We start from the raw sequence: 26,625 nt of genomic DNA on the forward strand, positions 1-26,625 counted from the left end.
CAGTACCGCAGACATTTATCATAAACATTATCACTTAGCAATATATACACAGTAACATGGACAATCTGAAGAAGGGAAGCAAGAAGGACATCATATCTCACTCCCTTACAATGTCATCACGCTTGCTGCGCTGAGACACTAAGTCGTACAGGTTGAATGGTCAAACCAGGAGCCAATGGCTCCCACCTCCACCGTTATCTGCAGCCTGAGGATGTTGATACCGGTGAAACTGAGACGTAAGACAGAAGTGGGGAGGACTCCCTTACAACCCTCTTGCTGTCCTGGTCTACGAGCCAGATAGGAACCACTAAAGGTCCTAATCCATTTTTTATGGATTCATCCATATGGCTCCAATCGTAGGACATCCGGTTTTCATTTTTTTAATTGGTGGACGTAAAAAACAGACATACGGATGGCATACTGAGCACCATACAGATAGATGAAAGCTCATGTGTGTTAGTTCTCGATAAAAAGCAGATGATGTTACATACACTCGTCTAGCCAAACTCTGAACAAACTCCTTTGGATTTACCGAAATGTCAGTATTTGGTCAGTATTTCACATATTTGTAAGCCCGACCCAGGAGCGGGATCACACTTGCGAGAAACTCACACGAGTCTCGCACCTCAATATCCGGCACTGCCGCCGGCACTCGGGGTCAGAGTGTTCGGCTGCATGGAAATACATGCAGTCATACACTCCGGTCCCGAGTGCTGGCGGCAGTGCCGGATATTGAGGTGCGAGACTCGTGCGAGTTTCTCGCAAGTGTGATCCCGGCCTAAATGAAACATTTGAACTTCCTGCCTTTTTGACGGATTCGTAGTGTAGGTTTACAGATACTAATGTAAAAAATACCAATCAAATCACTGATGTGTGATCGTGACCTTAGGCCCCTTTTTACACTTTAACTTATTTTTCAGTGTATCAATCAGTGTTTTTATTTATCAGATTTTCATCTGTTTTTTTCTTTTTTGTCCATGAATCCATTTTTAGCATCAGTGTGGCATCTATTTTTCTTCTATGCAGAAAAAAAAAAAAAAAAAGATGAAGGTTTCCAAGCTTTTCCCAGCAATAGATAGTAAAAACCAGACAGCACTGGTATGCAACATGGATGCCATCCTCGTGCTGTTTGTTTTTTTTTCACGAACAAATTGTCTTAATTAACCAATTTTTTTCTGCAAATTAGATCAAAATCAGACATGAATACGATTATATTAGATTTTTTCATGAAAAAAAAGACATGTGAACAACAGATCTGGGCAAACTACAACCCACAGGGCCACAATTTTCATTCTTCCTATCCAGCCCATGAAAAGGGATAGCAAAAGGTCTGGAAACATCGGCCTTTAAAATGCACACCGTGACCAGCCTCCTCGTCCCCGTCCAATGTCCTGATTTAACCGGTCAATATAATGGTGGAAGAGAAGAGGCTGACTTCTCCACCAATCACCCTGTGTGACCAAGCATCTCAGCGCAGTCATTAGTTTACGTCTGGTGTGGAGCCTTTGACCAGGGAGGTGCGCCAGGGGAACGGGGGCGAGGAGAGTGGTGTTTCTTTTTTTTTATCATTCATACAGTATGTGGGGCCAACATACTAAGTTGGGGGGCTATGGAGGACCATACTGAGGGAGTAATCATTATGTGTTGGGGGTGGTGCGGGATCATACTGTGTTGGGGATCTGTGGGTGCCATCATACTACGTGGAGGTCTTTTAGTGGTGTCCAAACTGTGTTGTGGAGCTGTGGGGGGATCATACTGTGTGGAGGTACTATGGGAGCCATCATACTGTGTGGGGGTACCAGGTAGGTGATCACACTGTGTGAGGGTTGGGAGCTTAGGTGGATAATACTGTATGAGGATCGTGGGGCCATTCATTCAGTGTATAAGGGGCTGTGGTGACCATCATTCTGTGTTGGAGGGATCATACTGTGTGTGAGGGTGGGTACCATGGGGGCCATCATGCTGTGTGGGGGTACCATGTGAGGGTGATCATACCATGTTGGGGGCTTTGGTGGATACTGTATGAGGAACAGGGGGACAATCATTCAGTGTATAAGGGGCTGTGGTGACCATCATTCTGTGTTGGAGGGATCTTACTGTGGGGGAGTACCATGGGGGTCATCATACTGTGTGGGGGTACCATGGAGGCCATCACACTGTGTGAGGGTGATCATACCATGTTGGGGGCTTTGGTGGATAATACTGTATGAGGAACGTGGGGACAATCATTCAGTGTATAAGGGGCTGTAGTGACCATCTTTATGTATTGGAGGGATCATATTGTGGGGGGACATCATTCTGTACATAGGTAACTGAATGGAATCATGCTGCATGGGGGTCTTTCTTCTGTATGGGATCATACATTTTTCGAACCCCCATTTTTCTTAGACCTGGAAAATCTGTGTGAACATATTCACCTTGTAGAGCTTGTACCTTACCAGTTTGAGGGTCCGCCGGTTTACCCTTTTTAGTCAGGCATTTATTTAAAGTGTCACATGACCCTAATTGATAGTGAACAGAACACGCTAATTATCCCTTATCCTAATAAATATTGAATTATTCCAAATTTTATTTTTATCACCTCGCCTCCATAATCATCAGGAAATGCAAAATTTCAACTTTTCAACGCGCTTTAGATACATCTGATAATTTGCCATTTTGAGCCATTTTTATTATTTCCGTGCAACCAAAAACTTGTTTCGAAATGATCCCATTCGGTCACTGTCTTCCTCCGAGGTATGTTGGGCAGTACAAATAACGAAGGGCGCGATTCTACGTACAAGGTCAGAGGTCAGTGGATCCTGGTAGGGGCTGATGGGCGTTTGGTGTCAGGTAGGGTGTGCTGATCAGCAGCAGGTTGGACTCTCAGCTCTGCAGCACTGCATGGGTTAATGTGAATCAGCCTTTGTGAAGGGTTTGCTAACCTCCCCCTCCTCTCTGCCTCTCCTCCTCCCCCTTCCCTCCCTCTTTCTAGCTGTGTTGCAGGAGCTGGATTCCCCCTTTGCAGCCTGAGAAACCTTCTCCCAGCACTGGGAACTGGGAAGGGATCAGTGATCAGGCCCAGGAGATCCACAACCATGGATGGTGCAGGTAAGGTGGCACCAAGATGTGTCAAGCAGGGCTGGGAGGAGGACAAGAAGGGCAAAGCTGGCAGTGCATGTCTGTGTACTATGTGTGGAGGTATATGGCTGTGCAGCAGATCTCATACATTGTACATGGATGTGACGCCATGGAGGGGAATGTGTCTGTTGTCCATGCCACCAGTGGGGAGACGCCTCCACGTGTGGCACCAGTTGTTTCTCTGTGTCTTGATGGGACTGGGCAGGTGAGGGGCACATAGGCCACGTCCTGGGGATAAAGTTATGGCCGCAGGCTGGAGATAGGGGCTGTGCAATGGATAAGAGGACTGGAGGGTAATTTACGGGGCCGTTAAGGGAAGGCAGCGCTGATTGGGAAGTTTAGGGCGAGGGGCTCCGCGCCGTAATCATTTCCATGACATCAACCATAGTGGTCAGTAACGTCCCCCTTGGAAGTTCACCCCTTTTTAGACTGTGGGTATGATCCCGGCAGGAGGCAGAAATGAATGAAACGGTTGGATTGTTTCCCTAGGATACACAGCGGAGGTTTCCCCTTTTTTTCTTTTTCATAGTGTTTTTGTGATCAGTGGCGTTAAATCGTATTTATACAACCAGGCGTCATATCACATTGGAGCGGCAGATCTGCCATCACATTTCCACCGATGTTGGTTCATTATCTGTCTCATTGAGCCCAGAAATCAAAGTATTCCTGTACCAATGTAATCACATCACTTCTATCATAACTGAACATATAAATTAAATTCCTAAAGAAATGATATTCTACACACGTGACAACCACTATAGACATTTATGTGCCCATATGGTTGTCACCTGTGACCTAATCTCCTCTGTTATTAAGAGTTGCATTCATTAACATTACATTTTGGGGGACTTATTTGTGAGATGGTGTGTGACAACCCCTATGGAGTTGTCACCCAGCACTTGACACTCACATTAGGTTAGGAATGTCTCAAAAGGTAAGGACTTTTCTCAGCAGGATGTATTGCACTTTGTTTGGTGTCAGAATTACAACAGAATTGTCACTTAAAGGGGTCTTCTAAACACTAACGTTTATGGCATAACTACAAAACACCGTCTCTACGTAGTTGTAGGTCCCAGAGGTAGGACCTCCAAATAAAAGACCTTATGGGTACACGCCTTGTAAAGGGTTAATCTGGCGCCGCTCGCTTCCTGCATCGGTACGTGAAAGGGGCTGATGGCGTCACATATCCCGATGCAGATATGAGGAGAGATGGAATACTCCTTTAAGTTGGCAGTTTGCATCGGATCTGGGGTCATTTTTATTTTACAGAAATCTAATGTATGTGGTGACAGCCCAGTTATCCTCGTATATCCATGGAGGTCAATAGAGATGGGACATGTTGGTACTTTACCTATCCAAAGGACAGAGGCCTGCAGCCACTGTCGCAGTAGATGGTAGTTTGATCAAGCTAGATATCATGATCTGTACTTGAACAGTGTATGTCAAATGTGAAAAACTGCCTTAAGTCTAGAAGGATAGAGAAGATGTAGCATAGAAACGGCTTATGAGACTTCTCTGGGACCCCTAGAAAGAGAGAACCCAATCCTGAAGAGTCCCATACCCATGGCTATCCCAATGGATACCACAATCACCATGGCTATCCCCATGGCTGTCACTATCCTCATGGCTTGTCTAGTCCCATTCTAATGGCTGTCGCTATTCCCATGGCTATCCCAATGGATATCACAATCTCTGTGACTATCCCCATCGCTGTTCCCATCCCTATGGCTATCCCTATCCTCAAGGCTTTTCTAATCCCCATGTCTGTTCCCATCCTAATGGCTGTCGCTATTTCAATGGCTACCCCCATCCCCATGGCTACCCCCATCTCTATGGCTATCCCTATCTGATTGCTATCCACCTAACTATCCTCCTCCCCATGGCTATCGCTATCCCCATCCCAATGGCTATCCCCATGAATATATCTGTACTCATGGTTTGTCCCATCCCCAAGGCTATCTCTTATCCCCATGACTATCTTCATCCCTATGACTAGTTCCATCCCCATGGGTAGTCCCATCAACATTCCTTTGCCTATCCGATGGCTATCTCTATCTCCATGACTATCTATCTGTCTATCCCCAGACCCACCAATGTAGCAATCCCCATCGCTAACCCCATCCCAATACTAGTGAGAACATGTGTAGGATTGCCCTTTACAGAAGAACTATATTGCAAACATAGCAGTGAGTTTAGGGATTCACTTGGGTGACAAAAACTCAACACCATTATGGCCCAGTTTCATCTTCTTGGGTCACTGATTCGGAGCTAGCTTTCTAGATAGTTAATAGTAGAAAGTCGCAATTTCCAGGTCACTAGAAAAGTAATGTTGTCTCCAAGACTTTCTATGGCCCATAAACTCTCTAGCATTTGTCCACCCCGATGTAATCTATGCAATTCATTACCGCATAAAGCAGGGATTAGAGGGCGATGGACTTGCAAATTTTCTTCTACCCTATGTGAAAAGACCGGTAATATAAGAAAACCTCGCCTTAGGGCTAGTCTCTGAGAATGTATATTGGTGACAGTAAGGTTGGCCTCTACTTGTACAGTATTTCCTCCTGTAGTTTTGGTTCTCAAAATTCCTAGGCATTAGCTATGTAAGTTTGACTTTTTTTCTCTTTCTTCGAAATAACACAATGTGCCTGCTATAGCACGAGACTTTTTCAGAAACATAATACAGTTTTTCAGTGAAAAATGAATACAATTATTGCTTGTCTTTTCCGTATCCCTTGAAGTTTAATGGAGCTACTATACGCATGCGACCTACTTTTCAACTCTTAGAATAAGATTTTTATCGAAAATCAAAAACATATGTATGATAACCCTACAATTATCAGGCTGCTGATACGGGGTCTTGCTTCTATCCTGGGTGGACATTGAGAACGTATTAGGACCCTTGCATATCAGGTTTAGAAGATCAGCTTCATATTAGTGGGGAAACATTCCTTAGGTCTCCTTCATAGACAACTTTTTTTTTCTGCATTTTTAAAAGCCTGTTAGCATCTTTACAAGTGTTTTTAGTGTAATTTTTTCTGGGGGTGGGGGGGTAACATGTTTTTTTCTTTTGACATATAGCAAAGCCTATAGGCAAAGCGTGATATATAAAAAAAAAAATCAATGCTACATTTTTGAAAAATACTAAAGACCCACAAAAGAATTCTCTAAAATAACACAAGCCAAAATAGTTTTATGTAACGTAACATAGCGACTTTAGCCCACTAAAAAAAAAATCACAAAAATGGGTTCGCTTTTTCGCAAAAACATGATATGAAACCTTTATTTTCTGCCCGTTCTCTTTATGCCCTTATCACTTTCATGCATTGGAACTTTTTTTTCAGATTTTTAAAGAGTTTCTAAGGTTTTCAACAAAGGCTGTGGAGTCGGCAAACCAAACCTCCGACTCCAACTCCTCAATTTCCCTGACTCCGACTCCACCAAAATGGACTCCGACTCCACAGCCCTGTTTTCAACAGAGATATTGTAATTTAGGAGCCAGTGTTACAAATCTAGGTCTAGCTGACCAATTAGATGTGAAGCTCCCATGTTTGCTTCAGGCATAGTCATGGATCCATGTTGGTTGTCCATAATTGAGATTATTGTGCATTAAACTGATGCTTGCCTACTTTTTGGGAGGGCTTCCAAAAGAGTCATTGTTCGTGGTGTGTGAAATGGACTACTGGGAATTGTTTCACTTAGGTTTTCCTACCTATTTTGGACCTTGTGCTCTCTTAAACCTCTTTCATTCTCCCTCCACAATAGAAACCTTCTGGGAGAATTTGTTGTGTGCCAGTGTGGTTTACTAACTCTTCTGGGGGTGCATGAGGTCTCCTTTATTTTTCCAGGAGCCTCTCGGGCATTCCGGGAAAGTTGGCAAGTGTAATCAGACATGTCCTATATATCCAGTTGGGCCAAGTCTCAAGATGTTGAAGCTTAAGTCATGGTGCTATGACTTCAGTACAGGCTTACCGCATATTAATGGGAACCTGTCAGCAGTTTTGACCATGTAGAACTTTTGTCAGTGCTAAATATGAGCTGGAAGATAGTTTTAATGTGGGTGTTCTTGGTAGGAGCATGACTGAAAAATAAAATGTTTTATTCTGTCGCATGTGGTGGTGCCAAGTGCACACTGGGCATTCTCCAACAGTGAAGTGTCCAGGACTCTTCCACTTAGTAGTCTATTTCTGCCAGACCAAATTCCTGTGAGCCTCCTACCTGTCGGCCTCTTCTGACTAGTAAGGATGGTGTGATGTCAGAGCAATTCACTAATTTATGTCTAGAATCTAATAACTTTATAGCTTTAGATGTATTTAGACTACTAGTTCTTGCTTGGATGTGTCTTTTGCAGGCTTCTCAGTACCTGTTCTTCTCCCTTTTGAATGATAGGATTTACGTGAGCACTCACGTTGAGAGTCATTAAATCAAAAGTTATCAAACCGTTCCGTAGATGCTGTCTGTGTCTGGTTTCCATTTTCAAACTCTAAGTTAGCATAAATTTCCCTTATTGTGGACTCCCCTTTTATTAGCTATAGTCAAAAATGGTTGCAAATTTGCTTTGGAGGATTCCACATGCTTATGAATGACATGGATAGTCTATATATTTCAGTGCATATTGTATAATTCATTTCCCCTGTGGTGGAACTGCAGGGAAATTCAACACTTGCTGCTAGATTTGGTTCAAATCAATTCGTAGAACTCAGTCCATTGGTTATGTCAGTAATTTGTGGTCACTATCAGTTAGTAAACGATAAATTGGTCACTGGTTGTCAACCTAAGCTACTGACAATGTCAGAATAGCACGCAAACAAAATATTCCGACTCTAAACTGACCAGGTGAAGTGTATGGCATTTATTATTTTTTTTGACAATTGCACCGGTCAAAAGATGGGATATACGGTATTAGCAAGTGAACAAGTTAGTTCTTGAAGATGGGTTAGAAAAATGGGCAAGAGTAAGGATCAGATTGTGATGGTTAGTCAACTGGTTCAAGGCAGAACTTGTGGGGTGTAAGCATGGTCCAAAGAAGAAATACCACTGACTGAATCATGCGCGCCAAATAGAGATCGATTCATGTGACTCAGATTTAGGTCAGAGGTACTTGGCAGCTAGAAAGGAGGCCCTGCAAATCTCTTACCTTCCGGCGTCCCCTAAGCGACTTTTAATCAGCGAGGGCTGTATCGACGTCATCTGTCGATACAGAGAGATTTGCGGACTTCCTGTCCTTCTCATCTCTAGTGCCAAGACTCATTGAGTGTAGGGAGTAAAAGCTAGCCAATGTTTCCCTACTCCCATAAAAGGACTACAGGGACACAGAGAAAATGAATACTGTACACCCTAAGAAGCATGGTGGAATCCTAGATGATAAATTTGAATGGTGCTACAGGGCTTGTGCTCGACCAATTCTCCAATCAACTTTTACTGGTTGTGGTCTTATCGCTTGTAGGTGGGACACTGGACCACCATTCTAGCAATCAATCCCAATAAGTAATTTGTATAAGCTCTTTACACAATATTTAAAAGTTGTATTTCACACTTCTTCACTTTCCATATTTCCTTTCGAATTTGGCAAAGTTTGCCATAATAAAAAACTAAATATATAAATCATTCAGACAACTGTCACTGTAAATTCCCCCTACGTCTTTCCAAAGGGGACCCAACCCCATTTCATTTTTCAGCCTGACATGAAGTACTTGTCGATTGGAGCCAACACCTTTTTTGTGTGAATTCTGTCGAAACTTCTTTGTTCCGCATCTCCGGTGTTTTGTTCTTCAGTGTACGACGCCGACGAATGTATTTGCTCTGTTTAAATAAAGGATGATAATTTGTGTCTTGGTGAAAAGCTACAGTGCGCGGCGGCGACAGCCGCGCTCGCTACAGACCTTATGAGAATCGAGCAGTGTTTAGAAACGCACTCTATGAAATCTAATGCTTTTGCATCCCAGAGGCAATTATGGCATTTAAATCCTTTTACTGCAAAGCATTAGTGGTCCGGCGGTGACGTGACCAACAATTTTTTCAGCTTTGTAAGCCGTTTGCACAGGTTATTATGAAGAAGAATAGAGAAGAAGGTCGGGGTTTCTTCTGGGAGAGTGAGGTATCGGTGCATTGTCTGTGCTGGATATCTCCAGCACCAGATGGAAGCACAAGGTGAGTTATTTAGGGAGAGCGAGACTTTGCCGGTCTGAACGGCGCGGATTCTGCAGCAGTCACTAGCTGCCTGGGGCAGATGTGCATTATACATGGAATGTGCTGGAGACCGGTTAGCGCAGCTGTAGGTTACGTCTGGTATTTTTCTTTCTTTTTTTTTTGGTTTGCGTGTTCTAATTTTGAGTTTACCCATACAGAATGTGACCCCATTCACAAGGTAATTAAAGGTAGCAAGAATTTTTCCTCTCTCGAATTTTAGTAAATACTTGTTTTTGAAGCAAAAAAATTACAGGGAACTTTGTTTTTTTAGAAATTTGCATCATCGTTTTGTTGTAGCCTGGAAATGTCTAAAAAAAATCTATTTCCCTCATTAATAGGGTGTGCACTGATTCTATAATGATTGCTATGTCAGACTACAGAGACACACCCTACCGACAATCCAGTTGACAATTTATTCATAATTTTACTGTAAGATCAATGACCCAGTACAGAGTTCTTAAAGAAAAAAAAAATGCCACGGAATTGTTAATTTACGGAGAAAACAAGAATTTGCTTGCATTCAAAGTTGTACAGAAAACTATGTCGCCCTTACAAGTGTTTGGCGCACCTCTACTATAGCATCTGTGCAGTGGCGTAACTAGAGTCTGATGGGGCCCTGGTGGAAGATTCGGATCGAGGCCCGCCCCAATCCTGAAAAAAAAAATATATATATATGTGCCCTTCATTCTGATATGTTCCTCATCTTGGCCCCATCCTGGTATATGTCCCCTGTTCTGACGCTGTTCTTTGTATAGGAGAAAATAAACCATTATACTCACCATAGAAGTCACGACACTTCATAGTAGAAGTATAATGCACCTCCAATAGTCCTCCATATAGTATGATGCCCAGCCCATAGTCATCCATATACTATACTGCACAACCCATAGTCATCCACGTAGTATAATACACAGCCCATGTCCTTCATATAATATTCTGCACAGTTCATTGTCCATTATCTCTATATATAAAACTGAATGTGTGTGTGGGTGTGTGGGTGTGTGTCACCAACCGATCACGAAGCATCTTTCATTTCACCACAGCTGTTCAAAAGAAGCTGAGCTGTGATTCGTTGCTATGAGCAACAGTTTTCCTTGCAACCAATCACTAAACATCTCTCATTTCACCAGAGCTGGTTAAAAGAAGCTGAGCTGTGATTGTTTGCTATGAGAAAGTTTTCCCACTTGACAACACCTCAGCAGACACTGACATGGTGGGAGAAATCTAGCATTCCCGGGAACATAAGCTCCCAGCCATTGTCTGCCGCCCTGAAAGGAGCAGAGTGCACATGACAGAAATGAATCCCCCCTCCTGTGGCCATATACCCATCACACATCCTCCATCCCATAGGCACATCTTCCCTCTTAAAGGGATCTCCTGTATGGAAGTTAGGGCAAATCCCTCAGCGCTCTGATTCTGACCCCAGGGTTCTATTAAAGGGATCATTGGTATGCAAGTCAGGGCAAATCCACTCAGCGCTCTGGTTCTGACGCCAGGCCTCTCTTAAAGGGATCCCCGGTATGGAAGTTAGGACCGTTCCACTCAGCGCTCTGGTTCTGACCCCAGGCTGATGGGATGATGTGGGATATTAGGGGTAGTAGTCCGGTGGCTCTGGCTGATGGGATGATGTGGGATATTAGTGGTAGATGTCCGGTGACTCTGGCTGACGGGATGATGTGGGATATTAGGGGTAGTAGTCCGACGGCTGTGACGGGATGATGTGGGATATTAGTGGTAGATGTCCGGTGACTCTGGCTGATGGGATGATGTGGGATATTAGGGGTAGTCCGGTGGCTCTGGCTGATGGGATGATGTGGGATATTAGGGGTAGTAGTCCGGTAGCTCTGGCTGAAGGGATGATGTGGGATATTAGGGGGAGTAGTCCGGTGGCTCTGGCTGATGGGATGATGTGGGATATTAGGGGTAGTAGTCCGGTGGCTCTGGCTGATGGGATGATGTGGGATATTAGGGGTAGTAGTCCGGTGGCTCTGGCTGACGGGATGATGTGGGATATTAGGGGTAGTAGTCCGGTGGCTCTGGCTGACGGGATGATGTGGGATATTAGTGGTAGTTGTCCGGTGGCTCTGGCTGACGGGATGATGTGGGATATTAGGGGTAGTAGTCCAGTGGCTCTGGCTGATGGGATGATGTGGGATATTAGGGGGAGTAGTCCGGTGGCTCTGGCTGATGGGATGATGTGGGATATTAGGGGTAGTAGTCCGGTGGCTCTGGCTGACGGGATGATGTGGGATATTAGGGGTAGTAGTCCGGTGGCTCTGGCTGACGGGATGATGTGGGATATTAGGGGTAGTAGTCCGGTGGCTCTGGCTGACGGGATGATGTGGGATATTAGTGGTAGTTGTCCGGTGGCTCTGGCTGACGGGATGATGTGGGATATTAGGGGTAGTAGTCCAGTGGCTCTGGCTGACGGGATGATGTGGGATATTAGTGGTAGGGGTAGTAGTCCGGTGGCTCTGACGGGATGATGTGGGATATTAGGGGTAGTAGTCTGGTGGCTCTGGCTGACACGGGATGATGTGGGATATTATAGTGAATGTGCCTATGCGGAGTGGGCGGGGCTATACACTCAGCTTTATATATATATATATATATATATATATATATAGATAGATATAATCATTATAATTTGTTATAACTAACCGTAGTTAGTTACTGTGCCCGGGCAGCGCCGGCCTCTTCAGCTAGTAAAGTATAATAAACAGTCCATAGTCGTCCATGTAGTATAATACACGGCCCATAGTGATTCATGTAGTATAATGCACAACCCATAGTGATCCATGTAGTATAATGCACAGCCCATAGTCATCCATAAAGAATAATGTACAGCCCATAGTTATGCATGTAGTATAATGCCCATCCCATAGCCATCCATGTAGCATAATGCCCAGCCCATAGCCATCCATGTAGTATAATGCTCAGCCCATAGTCATCCATATAGCATAAGGCACATCCCATAGTCATCCAAAAAGAATAATGTACAGCCCATAGTCATCCATGTAGTATAATGCACAGTCCATAGTCGTCCATGTGGTATAATGCAAAGCCCGTAGTCATCCATATAGCATAAGGCACATCCCATAGCCATCCATGTAATATAATGCCCAGCCCATAGCCATCCATGTAGTATAATGCCTAGCCCATAGCCTTCCATGTAGTATAATGCTCAGCCCATAGTCATCCATATAGCATAAGGCACATCCCATAGTCATTCAAAAAAGAATAATGTACAGCCCATAGTCATCCATGTAGTCTATTGCACAGCCCATAGCCATCCATGTAGTATAATGCACAGTCCATAATCGTCCATGTAGTATAATGCACAGCCCATAGTCATCCATATAGCATAAGGCACATCCCATAGCCATCCATGTAGCATAATGCCCAGCCCATAGCCATCCATGTAGTATAATACCTAGCCCATAGCCTTCCATGTAGTATAATGCTCAGCCCATAGTCATCCATATAGCATAAGGCACATCCCATAGTCATCCAAAAAGAATAATGTACAGCCCATAGTCATCCATGTAGTCTATTGCACAGCCCATAGCCATCCATGTAGTATAATGCACAGTCCATAGTCGTCCATGTAGTATAATGCAAAGCCCATAGTCGTTCATGTAGTATAATGCACAGCCCACAGTCATCCATATAGTATAAGGCCCATCTCATAGTCATCCAAGTAGTATAATGCACAGCCTATAGTCCTCCATAAGGTATACTGCACAGCCTATAGTCCTCCATAAGGTATACTGCACAGCCCATAGTCATCCATAAACTATAATGCACAGCTTATAGTAATCCATATAGTATAATGCACAGTCCATATTCATCCATAAAATATAATGTACCCCCAAGGTCTCATTGGATATTTTTGGCCTTTTGAGTTTGGCTTTTTTATGAGGTCCATCTGTATTTAGAAAAATGTGGTCATTTAAGTGCTTAACACCCAATAAATAGGTCTTGAACGGTCAACCTTTAGACGGCACAGAATTTGAGGTTTGAAGTTTAGTTACATCATTATCATTTACAAAATTTATTACCACTATTGGCAATAACCACTGTCACTTGTGTGTGCGTCATATGTCGGACTACAAGACCAGGATCTCTTACTGACTAAGCTGCATTAATTAGCCACCATTGTAGGTTTCTAAGGGTTCGTTCACACAGGGCGTGTTTGTTTTTATTTTTTTTTCCGCATGATGTTGGCCAGATAAACACTACATTTTCATGTTTTTTTTTTATGTGTCTTTAGTTGGGATTTTTAGGCCATCAATTGAATGGGTGAAAAGCACTAAAGGAATTAACATACTGCAGGGTTAAAAAAAAAAAAAGAGAGAAAATACGCACCACAGCTCAAAAAACTTCAAGAAAAAAACGCATTGTGTGAATGAGATTTTAGATATGTTTTTTGATGCTACTGTAGAACGCTGCGTTTTTATTGCACAAAAAATGGAACACAAATGCTACATGTATACATAACTTGAGGGTATGCTTCCACATAGGGAATTTGGCATATTGTTTGTCTCCCAGCTCTTTGATAGGGGTTGTCCCCCTCTTTGCTCATCTGAACCTTGCCCATCATTTGATTTGGTAAATTTGGAAAATACCAGGCGTGCCTCAAGGTTTCCAGAATAAAGTTCACTTCTTCATGCTACCAGCTGGTATGACTGTGAATGTTAATGAGGCTGGCCACTACTTTTTTTAATTTTTTTATTGATAACCTATTTTTAGGATAGTTCATCAATATCTGGTTGGTGGGGGAGTGACACCCGGATCCCTTACCGATGCGCTGTTACCGGTGGTGGCTGTAAGTTCTTGGATGCTGCTGGAACATGGCATCAAAATTATGGTGAGGGTGGTGAATAGGGGGTGATCTTGCAGTACCTGGCCGCGACCACTGTAGAAATGATGGAGCTGCTGTGTTCTGGCAGCATCCGAGAAATTTCAGCCGCCGCCGGTAGCAGCTAATCGGCGGGGGTGCCTGGTGTCTTACGTTGGTCTTCACAGTGAAATAACCAGTGTAACGGTGCTTATTTTTGGCCATATTAGGGAATGTTCACATTGAGGTTTTTTTCCATGATTTTTTCTGGTTGAAAAATCCACATCTAAAAGATTCTAAAAGACTAAAAGGTTTTTGGCGCAGTCGTGAGGTTTTTGGTGATGTTTGGATGTGGTTTCTGATGTGTTTTTAATTAAGCAAACTGTGGTTTGCTCACCCTTCCCAGGTCCAGTGCTGGGTTTCTCCCTGTACCCCCAGTGTCTATTATTGTCCGCATCACTTATGTCTAGGGCTGTAGAGTCAGGGTGAAGTCGGAGTTGGAGTCGGTATAAAATGGACCGACTCCGACTCCTACAATGTATACTAAATTGAGTACAGTAGTACAGTGCAGAATGTGCTGTAAATTTTTTCATAATAATTTGGGAAACTTGTGAAATGTCCTAGAAATGTCTGCTCTGTTCCTGGGCCTTTAGTTGAGATGAATCTGTGCCGCACTTTATGTACATGCTCAGCAGTGAGGCCGCGCTGCGGAGTGGGAGTTACAAGTCAGGGAAATTGAAGGGTCGGGGGTTGGAGTCGGAGGTTTGACTTACCAACTCCACGGCCTCAACGCCAAGCTTGTGCCAGAGTTGACCGCACGAGCTGCTGAGCTCATTTATTGTCTGCAGCGCTATCAACAATGGAATCTGCGACTGAGACTCCGCGCTGGACCTGGGGTTGATGAGTGAAGAATAGTTTGCTAGATTTTATGTCGTTTTTTTTTTTTTAAATAAACTGCAGCCAGAATAATAATTTCCACAATTGGATATGATAAAAAAAAATGTTCCTGTGCTGAGATAATCTTATAAATGTGCTCCTGCTGTGTACTGTGTAATGGCTGTGTCTGGCCATGGTCTGATCATACCACAGCTCCTGGGCAGGGGAGTAAGCGAAAGCGAGTATACAGACAGGACAGTATGGGATCACAGACGATTTTTTTTGTGAGGTAAAACATTTCCTGCCTATTTTTAAAAAATGTTTTATCTCAAAGAAAGAATTATTTGTAATCCCATGCTGTCCTGTATCCTCTCTTTTGGTTCCTCCCCTGCCCAGGAGATATGGTATGATCAGACCATGTCCTGTACAGTCAGACACAGCCATTACACAGTACACAGCAGGGGCACATTTATAAGATTATCTCAGCACAGGAACATTTTATTTAATTACATCCAATTGTGGATCTTACTTTTATTCCAAGATCTAGTGAATAAAATCAAAATTTGTTCGTGGGATCCGAACCTAAATTTCTTAAATCATTTTGCTTGTTTTTTTTTTGTTTTTTTTCTAATTAAACACAGATACATATACATTGTATTGTTTAGCGTTCCCTTTATTTTTTGAGCAGTATATTTTAACCAGTTTGGTTGCAGTTCGGTTCTCTCATCTCTAATAGCTTGATCACGATGGTAGGCCTCAAGTTTGAGGCTCTGAAATTTCAACCTCTGTTGAGTGAATCTCATAAAATTCCAGTTCAACAACTAAAATATTGGGCCGGGATAAATGAAAATATAATAGATCAGTTGTGTATTTGGGGTGCAAAGATTTTATTCTCTTTCTTACGCGTATAAAACCTTTACCACATTCACACGGTCAGTATTTGGTCAGTTTTTTACCTCAGTATTTGTAAGTCAAAATCAGGAGTGGGTGATAAATCCAGAAGTGGGTGATAAATCCAGAAGTGAGGACGGGTTTCTATTATACTTGTCCTCTGATTGTTCCACTCCTGGTTTTGACAAATACTGAGGTAAAAAACTGACCAAATACAGAAAGTGTGACCATGGTGATTGTTTGGGCTTTTTTACCCCTTAGGTGCTTTATGTTATTTGATCTTTTACCGGTACGATGGTCATATTTGTATCTAAATAGTTGAGTGTTTGGGGGGGGGGATGGGGGTCATCACCTGTCTGCCGCTCAGAGCGGGATACAACAAATTCGACTAGTGTTCAGTGATGACAGCCTGCCTTCCAGACACCGTCCCCGGAGAAAAGTCGTCTAATCTTTCCAGGTATCCTGAGAGACCAGCAGATGCTGGTAAACACCACGTCTACAAACGAGAGGATCCGGAGAGGCTTGCCGGGCCGAGATCCTGTTGAGATATATGAAGACATTATGGTCTTACACCATGGACAGTATAAAACCACTCAGGATTTATGGGAAAAAAAAATTTTTTTTTATTATTCTTTTATTTTTTTTTTAAACCTTTTTTTTTTTCCCTCGTGTTCATTTTTATTTTTATTTTTTTTACGTTTTTTTTTTTTAAATTTCGAATAGCTGAAGCTATTTTATATCTACATTGTCTATTTTCTCAGGTGAAAATCTTTTGGATATGCTTCTTAAATGTATATGATGGGTATGGTTCCTATTTGGACAAGCTTCGAAAAATTGTAGAGGTGAATTGACACAATGCGCGCACCCGCTCCTCAAAAATAAAAAATAAAAATTTGCTAGTTTTATTCCCAATTAATTTGAGGAGCGTATGGCTGGCGAAGACACTTCTAGTGAGAACAGAAAGCAGATGCAGTGAGAAGAGCTGTCATTACCTCAGCGTCCCCCGGGTGTGAGCTCAGAAAGTGGTGGTGATTGTGGTAATTACGACAGGGGAATATCGCTTATTATTCGGCTTTGGGAAATGGCCGTCACACTGGTGCAGTGACCGGTGACCAGCAGGGGAGGTGTTAAATGCAGTATGGATGCCATAGATTAGTACTGAGGTACGAGCTGACTTTTTTTTTCTAGACTTTTCCTTCTATATGCTACAGATGAAGAAAGCTGTGTGGGCTGAGATCTACCTTAATCTTCCTGTAAAAAAAAAAATGGAACATGTATTAAATCTACTGAGATAAAACCAGGAGCTGTTGAGCTACAGAGACTCCTATTCCACTTTTTTTTTATTTTGGAAGGGCTAACGTGTATTGTACAATTTTGTGATCTTGGGAACATCTGAAATAAAGATCTACCGTTTTAATATTTTTTTTAAAAAAAAAATTGTGACGTAAATGGGTTTTCCACTTTTAAAGTCGATTTTTGTTACAAGAATATCCTAAAAATTGCATGATTACATGCTGTTCCCGAGTTCTGGGTTACAGCACAGCACTGTCACAGGACAAATGAAGCATTACATGGTGGTGTCCTCCTGAAAGAAAAAGGACTTTATTTTTCCATTTGTTCTTGTGGCTAATAGATAAAGGACTACCCTTGATTATCCCAAAATGTCCTATTAGGGTATTTCAGTATTAAGGGAAGAGCTAAATCATGTAGACCTAGAGCTATCCAACAGTAGCTCATTCGACCGGTATCGTCTCCAGCTTACCCATTACAGGACCGTTTTGCTTGGTCAAGCATTTCTGTGCTCCCTATGAGAGAGCCGCTGTCGGACTCCTTTGGCAGTGGCTTATCTTGGCGTCGAACAGAAGGATTAACCATTGGAATTCCAGCCTGATGAGCCTTCTCCCAATATCTTCTGTCTAGGGAGATTTGGGAAGCCCCCTTATACATTAGACTAAAGTTGGGATTGGTTAACAGTATTTTGTGTATGGGGGGTCTTAAGTTTTCTTAAAAGGGCTACCCCTTTAAAGGGAATCTCACCAGGTTTTTTTTATCCCATGATGTAGTGGCAGAGACTCTGATTCTAGCGATGTATCACTTAATGGGTTACTCACTGTAGTTTTGATTGAAAAATAAAAAATGTTATTTGCTGCAGGTCTCTGAATGCTGAGCTCTGTAAAACCCAGCCCACATCTCTGTTTGGCTGCTCTCTGTATACACTGTGCATAGGCAGAAAGCTACCAATCAATGATGGGGGCGTGGTTGGACTACCTGGCAGCGGTCCAAATAGTCTTCTAGTGATAATCTCTTGCTGATAAAATAATGATTTTATAAAAACTACAATAAACAGACCAGTAAGTGACACTTCACTGGTATCGGGGTCTCTGCCCCAACATCATGCTGCTCTCAGATTATCCAAAGATGGGGACCATGACGCCTGCGTGCCGGCGTCACCTGTCACAGTTCCGCATAAGAGCCTCAGGGAGAGCGAGTGCCGACACCGCAGGAACTGCGCCGGCACGGGAGGGGAGTATCAGCTTTATTATGTTGTCGTGGTCAAGCAAGAGGTATGACAAGAAGTTATCCAAGTAGTGGACAACGTCTTTAAGGAGAACAAAAGGATTGATAGTGGGAATTCCAATGTGCCGATTCTTCTCCCCAACGTCATTTGTCAAGAGGCCTCCATGAACATTAGTCTGACACTAAATATATTGGGCAGGTTTAGCCAACTCTTGCCTAATGTGTATTCGAGCTCTCCCGTAAAACTTGCTGCTCAACCCCTGATGTTGCCCTAAAAGGGTTATTTCTTTTTCTTTTTCGTAAGGTTTTTTGCCATCTTAAGATTCTAATCGTAACCAATGCAATTTCTCCATTTTAGTCATTTTTAATAACAAAATGACTAAATACCCGTGTATGTAATCTATGGTGAGACTAATGTTTGTATATATTGAAACACTATTGGACCGCGTAGGGGATCGTGGTTATACGAGTGGACACCTTAATTTATAATGGATCTTGCAGTCTCTGCGAGGGAGCAGAACATGATGTCTCCTAATGTGTGATGTGGCTGATGCCCAAATTACGTTCAGATACACAACGGACAAGTACACACTGTAACGCTAAAATAGAGTATAAAGTAACCAATGCAAAAGTGCTAACCCTTCACTTAGCGGAGAATCCGGTTGATGGAGTTTCAGCAAACTGCTCATTTTCATTTCAGTCATTAATTCCTACAGGGAGATATAGTATACATGGACGCGTTGGCTCTTCAGGGTTAGAGCCACGGTTAATCGAGGGTGGGTTTAGAGTAGGCAACCTCTTTTATAATGTAGCTGAGATGAAGCACCTACGTATTTGATTTATTTAAAGAGGATCCCATAGCTCTCCTGAGATGTCTGAAATAGGACAGTCTTACTTGTGTTCCCCATGAAATAACAATTCTGGAACATCTTTTCTTATAACTCTGCATTGTACTGTACAACAGGGGGTTACCATTCCCTTTAAAAGGGGTGTGTCCCTACACAGTTCGACACTGTCCTCACCTATTAGTTAGCGTTACCCAGTGGAGGGATCTAAGGGGTAACTTTCCTACTTAGAGAAGAGGCCTGTCATACAACCAAATTTGATCTCATGCTGTGCACTGAGGAGGGGCCAACACCCCGAAACAAGTGTTTTCATGTTAAGATTGCGGTTAGACTTTCATCCCAAGTCATCTGGCAAGGCTCTTTAAAAGGTCAATAAAGACTTTTAAGGATTTCTACTTTCCATAGGTGTCGAAAGAGACCAAGTCCTCTGCTTCTCTGAAGAGACAATTTGTATGTGAAGTGACAAACCCATAACTGGTAACAGCACTAATTGGTCAGTGTTGCCTTGTGTAAGAACATACTCTTAACTGGTAACACCCAGTTGTCAACTTATTTTATTATTCTATGAGAAATGAGTTCTGAAAAAAATGTCAACCCAGAATTGATGAAGAATATGAAAATTCCCAAAATAAACATGTCATGAGAACAAACCAGTCCCTTTTAAGGCCATATTGACATATCAGTTTTTGGGGTCAGTGTTTCATCGGTAGGAATGGACCCTGGAGGAAATAAAACAGTGAAAGAAACATTCACACAAGTTCTATATTTTGGTTCCAATCTTGGTTTGGCTTCCAAATACTGATGAAATGCGGATAGGTGGACAAGGTGATTGACCACCTTGAGGCCTAATTCAGATTTCCGTGAGACATGGTCCTCAAATTCCGGACTGACCATGAGTCTCAAAACCCAAACTTGACATCTCCATAGACAAATGAGGTAGTGGAGTTTGGGTGAAGGCACCTGAAATCAGTCCTGAAGTGGTGGTCCATACTATGGCAAATGTCTGAATTTGTCCTCTGTGTCCATGCTGCTGTGAGCACCTGGATAATTACTAGATCGTCAGATGTAGTATTGGGGGCTATGCTAGCTTATATAGCTCATTCAGATCTAGTACTGGTGTTGGGAGCTTTTCTGCTGCGTAGACGGCCTTTAAAACCATAAAATGCAAAGTGGTCTATTCTTGGCATAATCGTTTCCGATGGCTGATCGGCAACTGGTACTCGGCTTAGACACATATCTTTTGACTTTCCAGAGTCTGAAATTTCCATCTGCCATTCCAAATATTACCGACGATATCTACTCTGTAGGTTTAGATCTGTATTTTCCTGATTTCCGAGGCATAAGTGCACGCACAGTTCGCACATGTAATGGAGCTTGGTTAATTGACAGGGAACACAGATTTTTCTTTATCCATCTTCCCAGTCTCGGAATCATTGGGCAGCGGTAAAACTGTCCAGAAATTGCAGGCACCCAACCGTGTGTCTTCTTTGTGATAAGACATGTGGAGAGAAAAAAAAACCTCATCTTGTAGACGCCTGCTGTGTGATAACAAAAATAATCAGCTTTAGGCATTGTTACTCGAGCATCTTCCATTCGATGGCGGGCCCGGAACTAATTGCTGAAGGATCACTGTGGCGTTTGATGGATTTGAATCGGTAAATGGCTTAAATTTTGCTTGAAAATATAAGACGATGGGGGATGGGCACTGTAATAATGTACTTGGTAATGGCCGTGGAACTTGGAGAGTTAATCTTCAACCCCTCCCTAGAGCCGAGACCAGACAGACAGAAATCGTGAGAAAATCTACAATGCTGTCTATTGTTAATAGACCCTGCAAATATTACTTTCCATGAATCTATGAAAGTGATGACTAGGGGATAGTTTTCACAGCAAAGTGCGAAGATGGAATAGAGCAACGTCTGACCCATCCTTTAGAAGAATGATGACTTTTTCTTAAAGGAACCCAGGGCCACCAGGATGCATGTGGTGCCCATCTGAGCCACTTTGGGATCGTTTTTGGCTAGTTGACTTGGCTTTTGGAGTCTGCTTTTTGTTCTTGGGATCCAGAGTTATATTGTAAGAACTATTAAATTTTTTGATTAAGGAAGGAAGCGATCAAAAAAGAAAAAAAAAAGGATGGCTGTTTGTGATTCTACTTGCTGTTCCTCACTAATAAGGATCAACCACCTTAGTATCGGGAGCTATTTTCTCAAACTGGCCAAACATTTTTGGGATCTTATCAATATGGAATCCTTCTATTCTGTTCTATATTTCTCTTATGCCCCAAAATATGTTAAAACTGCTCTTGGTTCAATTATTATTATTATTAGTCCTCTGCTTGATCTCGAGCCATGGCGACTTGATGGATGAACGCTCTGCAGGAAGATCGATCTTGTTCAAGCCTAGATAGGTCCACCGGGGTCTTCTCTTTTCTAGATTGTTTCAAGCCATCAGGTTGCTGATTTCTTCTTCTTAGCCTTGTTCCTTCTATTCTTCTGACTATTATGTCTTTCTCCAATGATGCACTCTTCTTATGATGTGTCCAAAGTACCAATCTAATATGTCCAGGAACAGCCCTGATTCTTATGCCCTGTAACTTATTTACTTTCATGGATTGATGTTTCTGCTTTATAAAGATTCTGCTTCATTTATCTTCTGTGTATATTGCTCCTGTCATTGACTGATAGCTCGAACTGAAAGTCCACATCTCTGTTATGTCTGTGTGCAGTTTGACAGACAGGAGGATAGGAACAAACAGGTAAAGCACAACCCCGCTACCTGTAATCCCCCCCCCCCCCCCCCCCGGCATCTCTGCTTCTAGATGGATGGCACTTGACAACAGGCAGTGGACAGCAAGTTATTCAGAAGCAAAAGACTTACTGGCCGTCACTTTGGAGTAAGTTTCCACTGGTAGGACGGCATGCATTTTAAAGAGATTTTCAGATTGTCTATCCCATGATCAAATGAGACAAGTAGTCTGAACGTACAGTGAACAATGAAGCCTCAGTCATATATATTGTGGTCATTTTAACTAGAAAGATATCAGTGACCTTTTGGCAGCCAATTTTTTTTTCTGTAAAAGGAATAGTGTGATGTTCTGATTGAATTATAGCCTAGTTACTCCTGTTGTATAGCCAGGGTTGACAAATGACCCTAACCTTTAGGAGCCAATTAGTCCAACCTTGCAGTCAGGTAATAAGAACTTCAATAGAGGTACGAAGGAAAAAGATTCAAAAAAGTTCGGGCACCAGGGGCAAAGCTGTAAGTATAATGTTTCCTGAATATTGCACTGCCCTGCTGAATAGTTTGAGACAGGAATATATTCCCAGCAGGGAGAAAATATATAATATATTCTATATAAAATATAGAATAATTCTACCATAGACATGTGGTTGGAGGAACATTCCTGTCGATGGTGACGATCCATGAGGTTTCGAGCAATGGTCGGTTCGATTTACAACTTTGTTTCTATTACTATAAATCGTCTATTCGGTTAAATTACCCATAGGAGAACCCTGTCTCAATCCTATACTTTCTTGTATCCCATAATATACATTTTTGAGGGGTTAGATGTGGGTCTTTACCTTTTTTAGACTAAGGGCCTTACCCATTTGGTAAGTTTGCTAAACCCGACTGACACTCTAGTAATGGGTGGTTCGCAAACGATCTAGTACAAATAACCGGCTCTCTGCCACGAATAATAGGAGCCAGAAACCCCACTAAAAATTTCTTAATGGCTCTCTCTGGGGGTAAAATAACTGCATTTGGTGGCTGAAACCCTATCCGCCTGTTTTAAACCCTACCCACGCGGTGATTTAATTGGTTGACTGCAGGTAGACAAAATTTCGGTTGCGGAAGGGCAGGGTTTAAGCTGCACTAATTTCATCTTAAATGTTTGTTCACCTGGGTTGAACACATATTGGATAAGGATCCATTTGGGATCCAAAGGAGCCAACTCTTGTTGGTGAGAGGAGCCAAGTGATCCAGATCACCAAAAACAGCCGGATTGCTCATCACTATGGCACACTATGAGATGTATGGGGGCTCCTAAGGGCACCGTTACACTTAGCGATGCACCAGCGATCCCGACCACGATATGACCCGGTCAGGATCGCTGGTGCATCACTAAGTGGTCGCAAGTCCATCCAGGCAGATAGGGAGAGAAGGGTTGGATACTTGAAATGTCCACTCCCGATCGTTTTGTTTTTAGGGGAGGTAAGCCATCACCAAATGTGTCATGCAAGTACGTTCGTCGTTGGCATACTGATCGTGTTGATTGCCCGGGTGCGGCTTGTCAAGAGCATGGCAATGGCTGCCACATCTGTGGCCCCATTCTAAAGGCTAAGATCAGAGGCACCTTGAGTGTGCACACAGTCCAGCATTCATTCGAAGACCCAAGGGCTTTCTGAAAATATTCCTCGCAGTTAGGGCATGCTAGGATAAATATATGCCAGTATATTATTGTGTAGGGAAGGTGACCTGACGGACGGACGGACTAGTCAGAGTGAAGAAGGAAAGGTTTGCACAGTGTAGGAAGGTGTCAGTTATTACAGTGGGGAAACAGCTAGGAAAGTGTAGTGGACGTGCAGTACCTTGGGTTGACCATTAGATGGCAGGGAGGAGTGTGAGCAAAGGACTTGACTACAGCTTAGGGCTTTAGAAACCGTTGGTCATGGGGGGCGTGGTGACAGTGACAGGGGACCGGGAGAGCTATAAATACTGAGGGAGGGTTCCAGAAGGTTCCAGTCCCCAGGGGTGCTCCAGTGACAGGAGGACTGCGACAGTCTGTGCGCTGTGAGGAGAATCTAAACCAGGGGGACTGAGGAGGGAGAACAACAGGGGGGTGGTCCTGACAGGAAGAACCGCAGAAGGGACGAGGCACTGGGTGAGACACCGTATTTGACACGACGACTGATCAGTGGAAGTGCTGTTGGTTTATGGGCCTAAGGCGGTCACAGTGACGGACCTGTCAGGAGCGTCGACGAGTGAGGAGGGGACGGTGTGTGCAGACACATCCCCAGTGTAACGTACGGTGTGTGAGAAGCGGCCTTGGAAACGGAGGGCCGTGAGTTGAAGGAAGTGCGGTGTGCTGTTGAGGCCGTCAGGCGGACGGCGAGCGAAAATAAACTTGGACCTGTTGCACCCAGAAACTGCCTCCATTTTGTCTCTGTTACATCTCTGCGCGGTATAAAGAGGGACCCCCCCCCCAGCTCGGCCACCGACCCCTACAATTGTTAAAAAATACAAATCACCCTATGAGACTAAAGTAGAAAAAAAAATCTTTAAAAAAATAAACTTTTTTTTTAATACTTTGTAAAATGTAAAAAAAAAATCCCATAAATTTGCATTTTGTATTTTTACAAATTGAAAAATAAACGTATATAATATATTGAAATCTTTGCAAACAAAAAAGTAAATTCTAAAGCTTCTGTAAGAAAAAATAATGTATGTAAAGGACAAGTCAACTTGCAAAAAAAAAAAAAAGAAGCAATGCCTCCTGCAGTCACTTTGAATGGCAGAGATTACACTTAGCCTGTGGGTCACTTGCATGTCTTGGAGAGGCAGTGCTCCTGCAAGTACATTCCTGCGCTGTCGAGGACGGCTGACACGTCTCTGGCCCTGGGCTACTGAACTAAATATCTCTGGAATAACTCATTCATATAGAACATTTTTCCATTCATTAGTTTTCAGGGTGCTTCAGATTGTGCTGCAAGGCTTTGAATGCCGATCGGAGACCGTGCCCATCCGAGCTGCGTCATTTAGCAGATCACCGACAGCTATAGATATCATTAGTCTTTTGTGTTACTGTAGAGACGCATAGGTCTACATAAAAGCTGTAGGCTTTCGACGGTAGGATATTTTCAAGCAAGGTTAATTGCAAGTTGCAAAATCTCAAATTTTGGACGTTTTCGAGACGCAAAAATGTTTGGCTGCAAAAGTCACATGCCATTTTTAAGCTTGTCCTGGGATGTATGCTAACAAATCCATGAATGTAAAGGGTTATTCCCCAAAATTGGATGTTATCTAGTTACCTAATCTTAGGACAACTGACTAATTGCTGGTGGGTCGTACCCTAAGTTATGGATGGGGAACCTCAAGCCGTGGGCCATTTACGGCCTGCAATGACCTTTTCTTTGGACCTCGGGCAGATTCCCGGGGACTGCAGTGCTTGGGTTGGCAGGTGTGTTGATGGCCACCAGCCTTTAGTGTTCACTACATGCACGTGCAATGAAAGGTTACGGCCTGAGGCCAGTGCCAGGGTCAAGACGTACTTTGTGGATAGAGTTAGCACATGATACAGTATGTAGCCCTCAAAGGATGGTATAAATATCCAAATGGCCCTTGGCAGAAAAACAGGTTACTCACTCCTGCCCTAAGCAGTCCCGAAAACGGGGATCTGAAACCGGGAACCGTGCTCTGCAGAGCCCCATCTTGAGTGGAGGTGCACCAGCTCAACCTCCACTTCATTCTTTGTCGATGAGCCTGCCAGAAACGGCTCAGCGCTGTTGACCATGTGTTCTTTCGCTCCATTTCAGATGTGGCTCAGCAAAACCCAGTTTTCGAGTTTATGGAGGTCTCATCGGTCGAACCCTTAGTGAGCAATAAGATAAATTACAATATTGAGACTAGAGCTATTCATATTTTTAGAGGTTGGTTATCCACCTTGGGCAACCTTTTTGATAAGATGCTAGGACCCTCAGTCACCAGTGATCTGTTAGGAAAATCGATTCCAGTGGAGATTTTACTACTACCAGTGACATCATGTCGACAGAGCAACTCCTCTACCGCTCTGTACTGTCAAAGTAGTGTCACTGCCAATGTCATGCTGATTGACAACCGACTCCCTGCTGCTCTAACGTTAAACTATGGGGCCACGCGTCGCACGTGTCCAATTTTTCTCCTCGGAAAGATTCCAGTCCAATGGAAAAGTCTCAGCATGTCCGAATTTGATCTGATTATCGGATTGCTCTGGATCATGCAAGTCAACGAGTGAGTGGAAATGATCGGACTGCACTTGGATATCGTCTGAGTGCAGTCTGATTTCCGCACACTGGCACAATGGAGAAGAGGGAGAAATTTTCTTCTCCCTCTTCTTCCTCAGTGTGCTCTGATTTTCTCACCTGAGAGATTCGGATCACACTATCTTTGATCAGGGTTTGATCAGAGTGTCGATTGCATCGTCGACCCAATTCTCTTGGATGAGAGAATCTACGGTCGTCGGACCCTAGCCAAAGAGCAAGTTACGGTATTCCCTAAACGTAGGATTGGGTGAAACATATTAATTTCTGACAGTTCAACTGCAGGCATTCCCCAGCATTCCCCAAGAATGGGGCTGTGGAACCTTGAGAA

The 26,625-nt window shown here is 43.2% G+C and overlaps 1 protein-coding gene across 1 annotated transcript in view; it reads left to right on the forward strand.

Moving 5' to 3' along the window:
• The first annotated feature begins 2,945 nt into the window (after positions 1–2,945).
• Positions 2,946–26,625, forward strand: part of NDST1 (N-deacetylase and N-sulfotransferase 1) — a 68,066-nt gene continuing 44,386 nt past the window's right edge. The window contains exon 1 of the mRNA XM_073567968.1: positions 2,946–3,090. The gene's annotated coding sequence lies outside the window, so the exon portion shown is untranslated. The remainder of the gene's footprint in view (positions 3,091–26,625) is intronic.

Source organism: Dendrobates tinctorius, unplaced genomic scaffold (assembly GCF_039654945.1).
Source record: "Dendrobates tinctorius isolate UK_male_01 unplaced genomic scaffold, ASM3965494v1 ptg000020l, whole genome shotgun sequence".
In the NCBI taxonomy this organism is placed as follows: domain Eukaryota; kingdom Metazoa; phylum Chordata; class Amphibia; order Anura; family Dendrobatidae; genus Dendrobates; species Dendrobates tinctorius.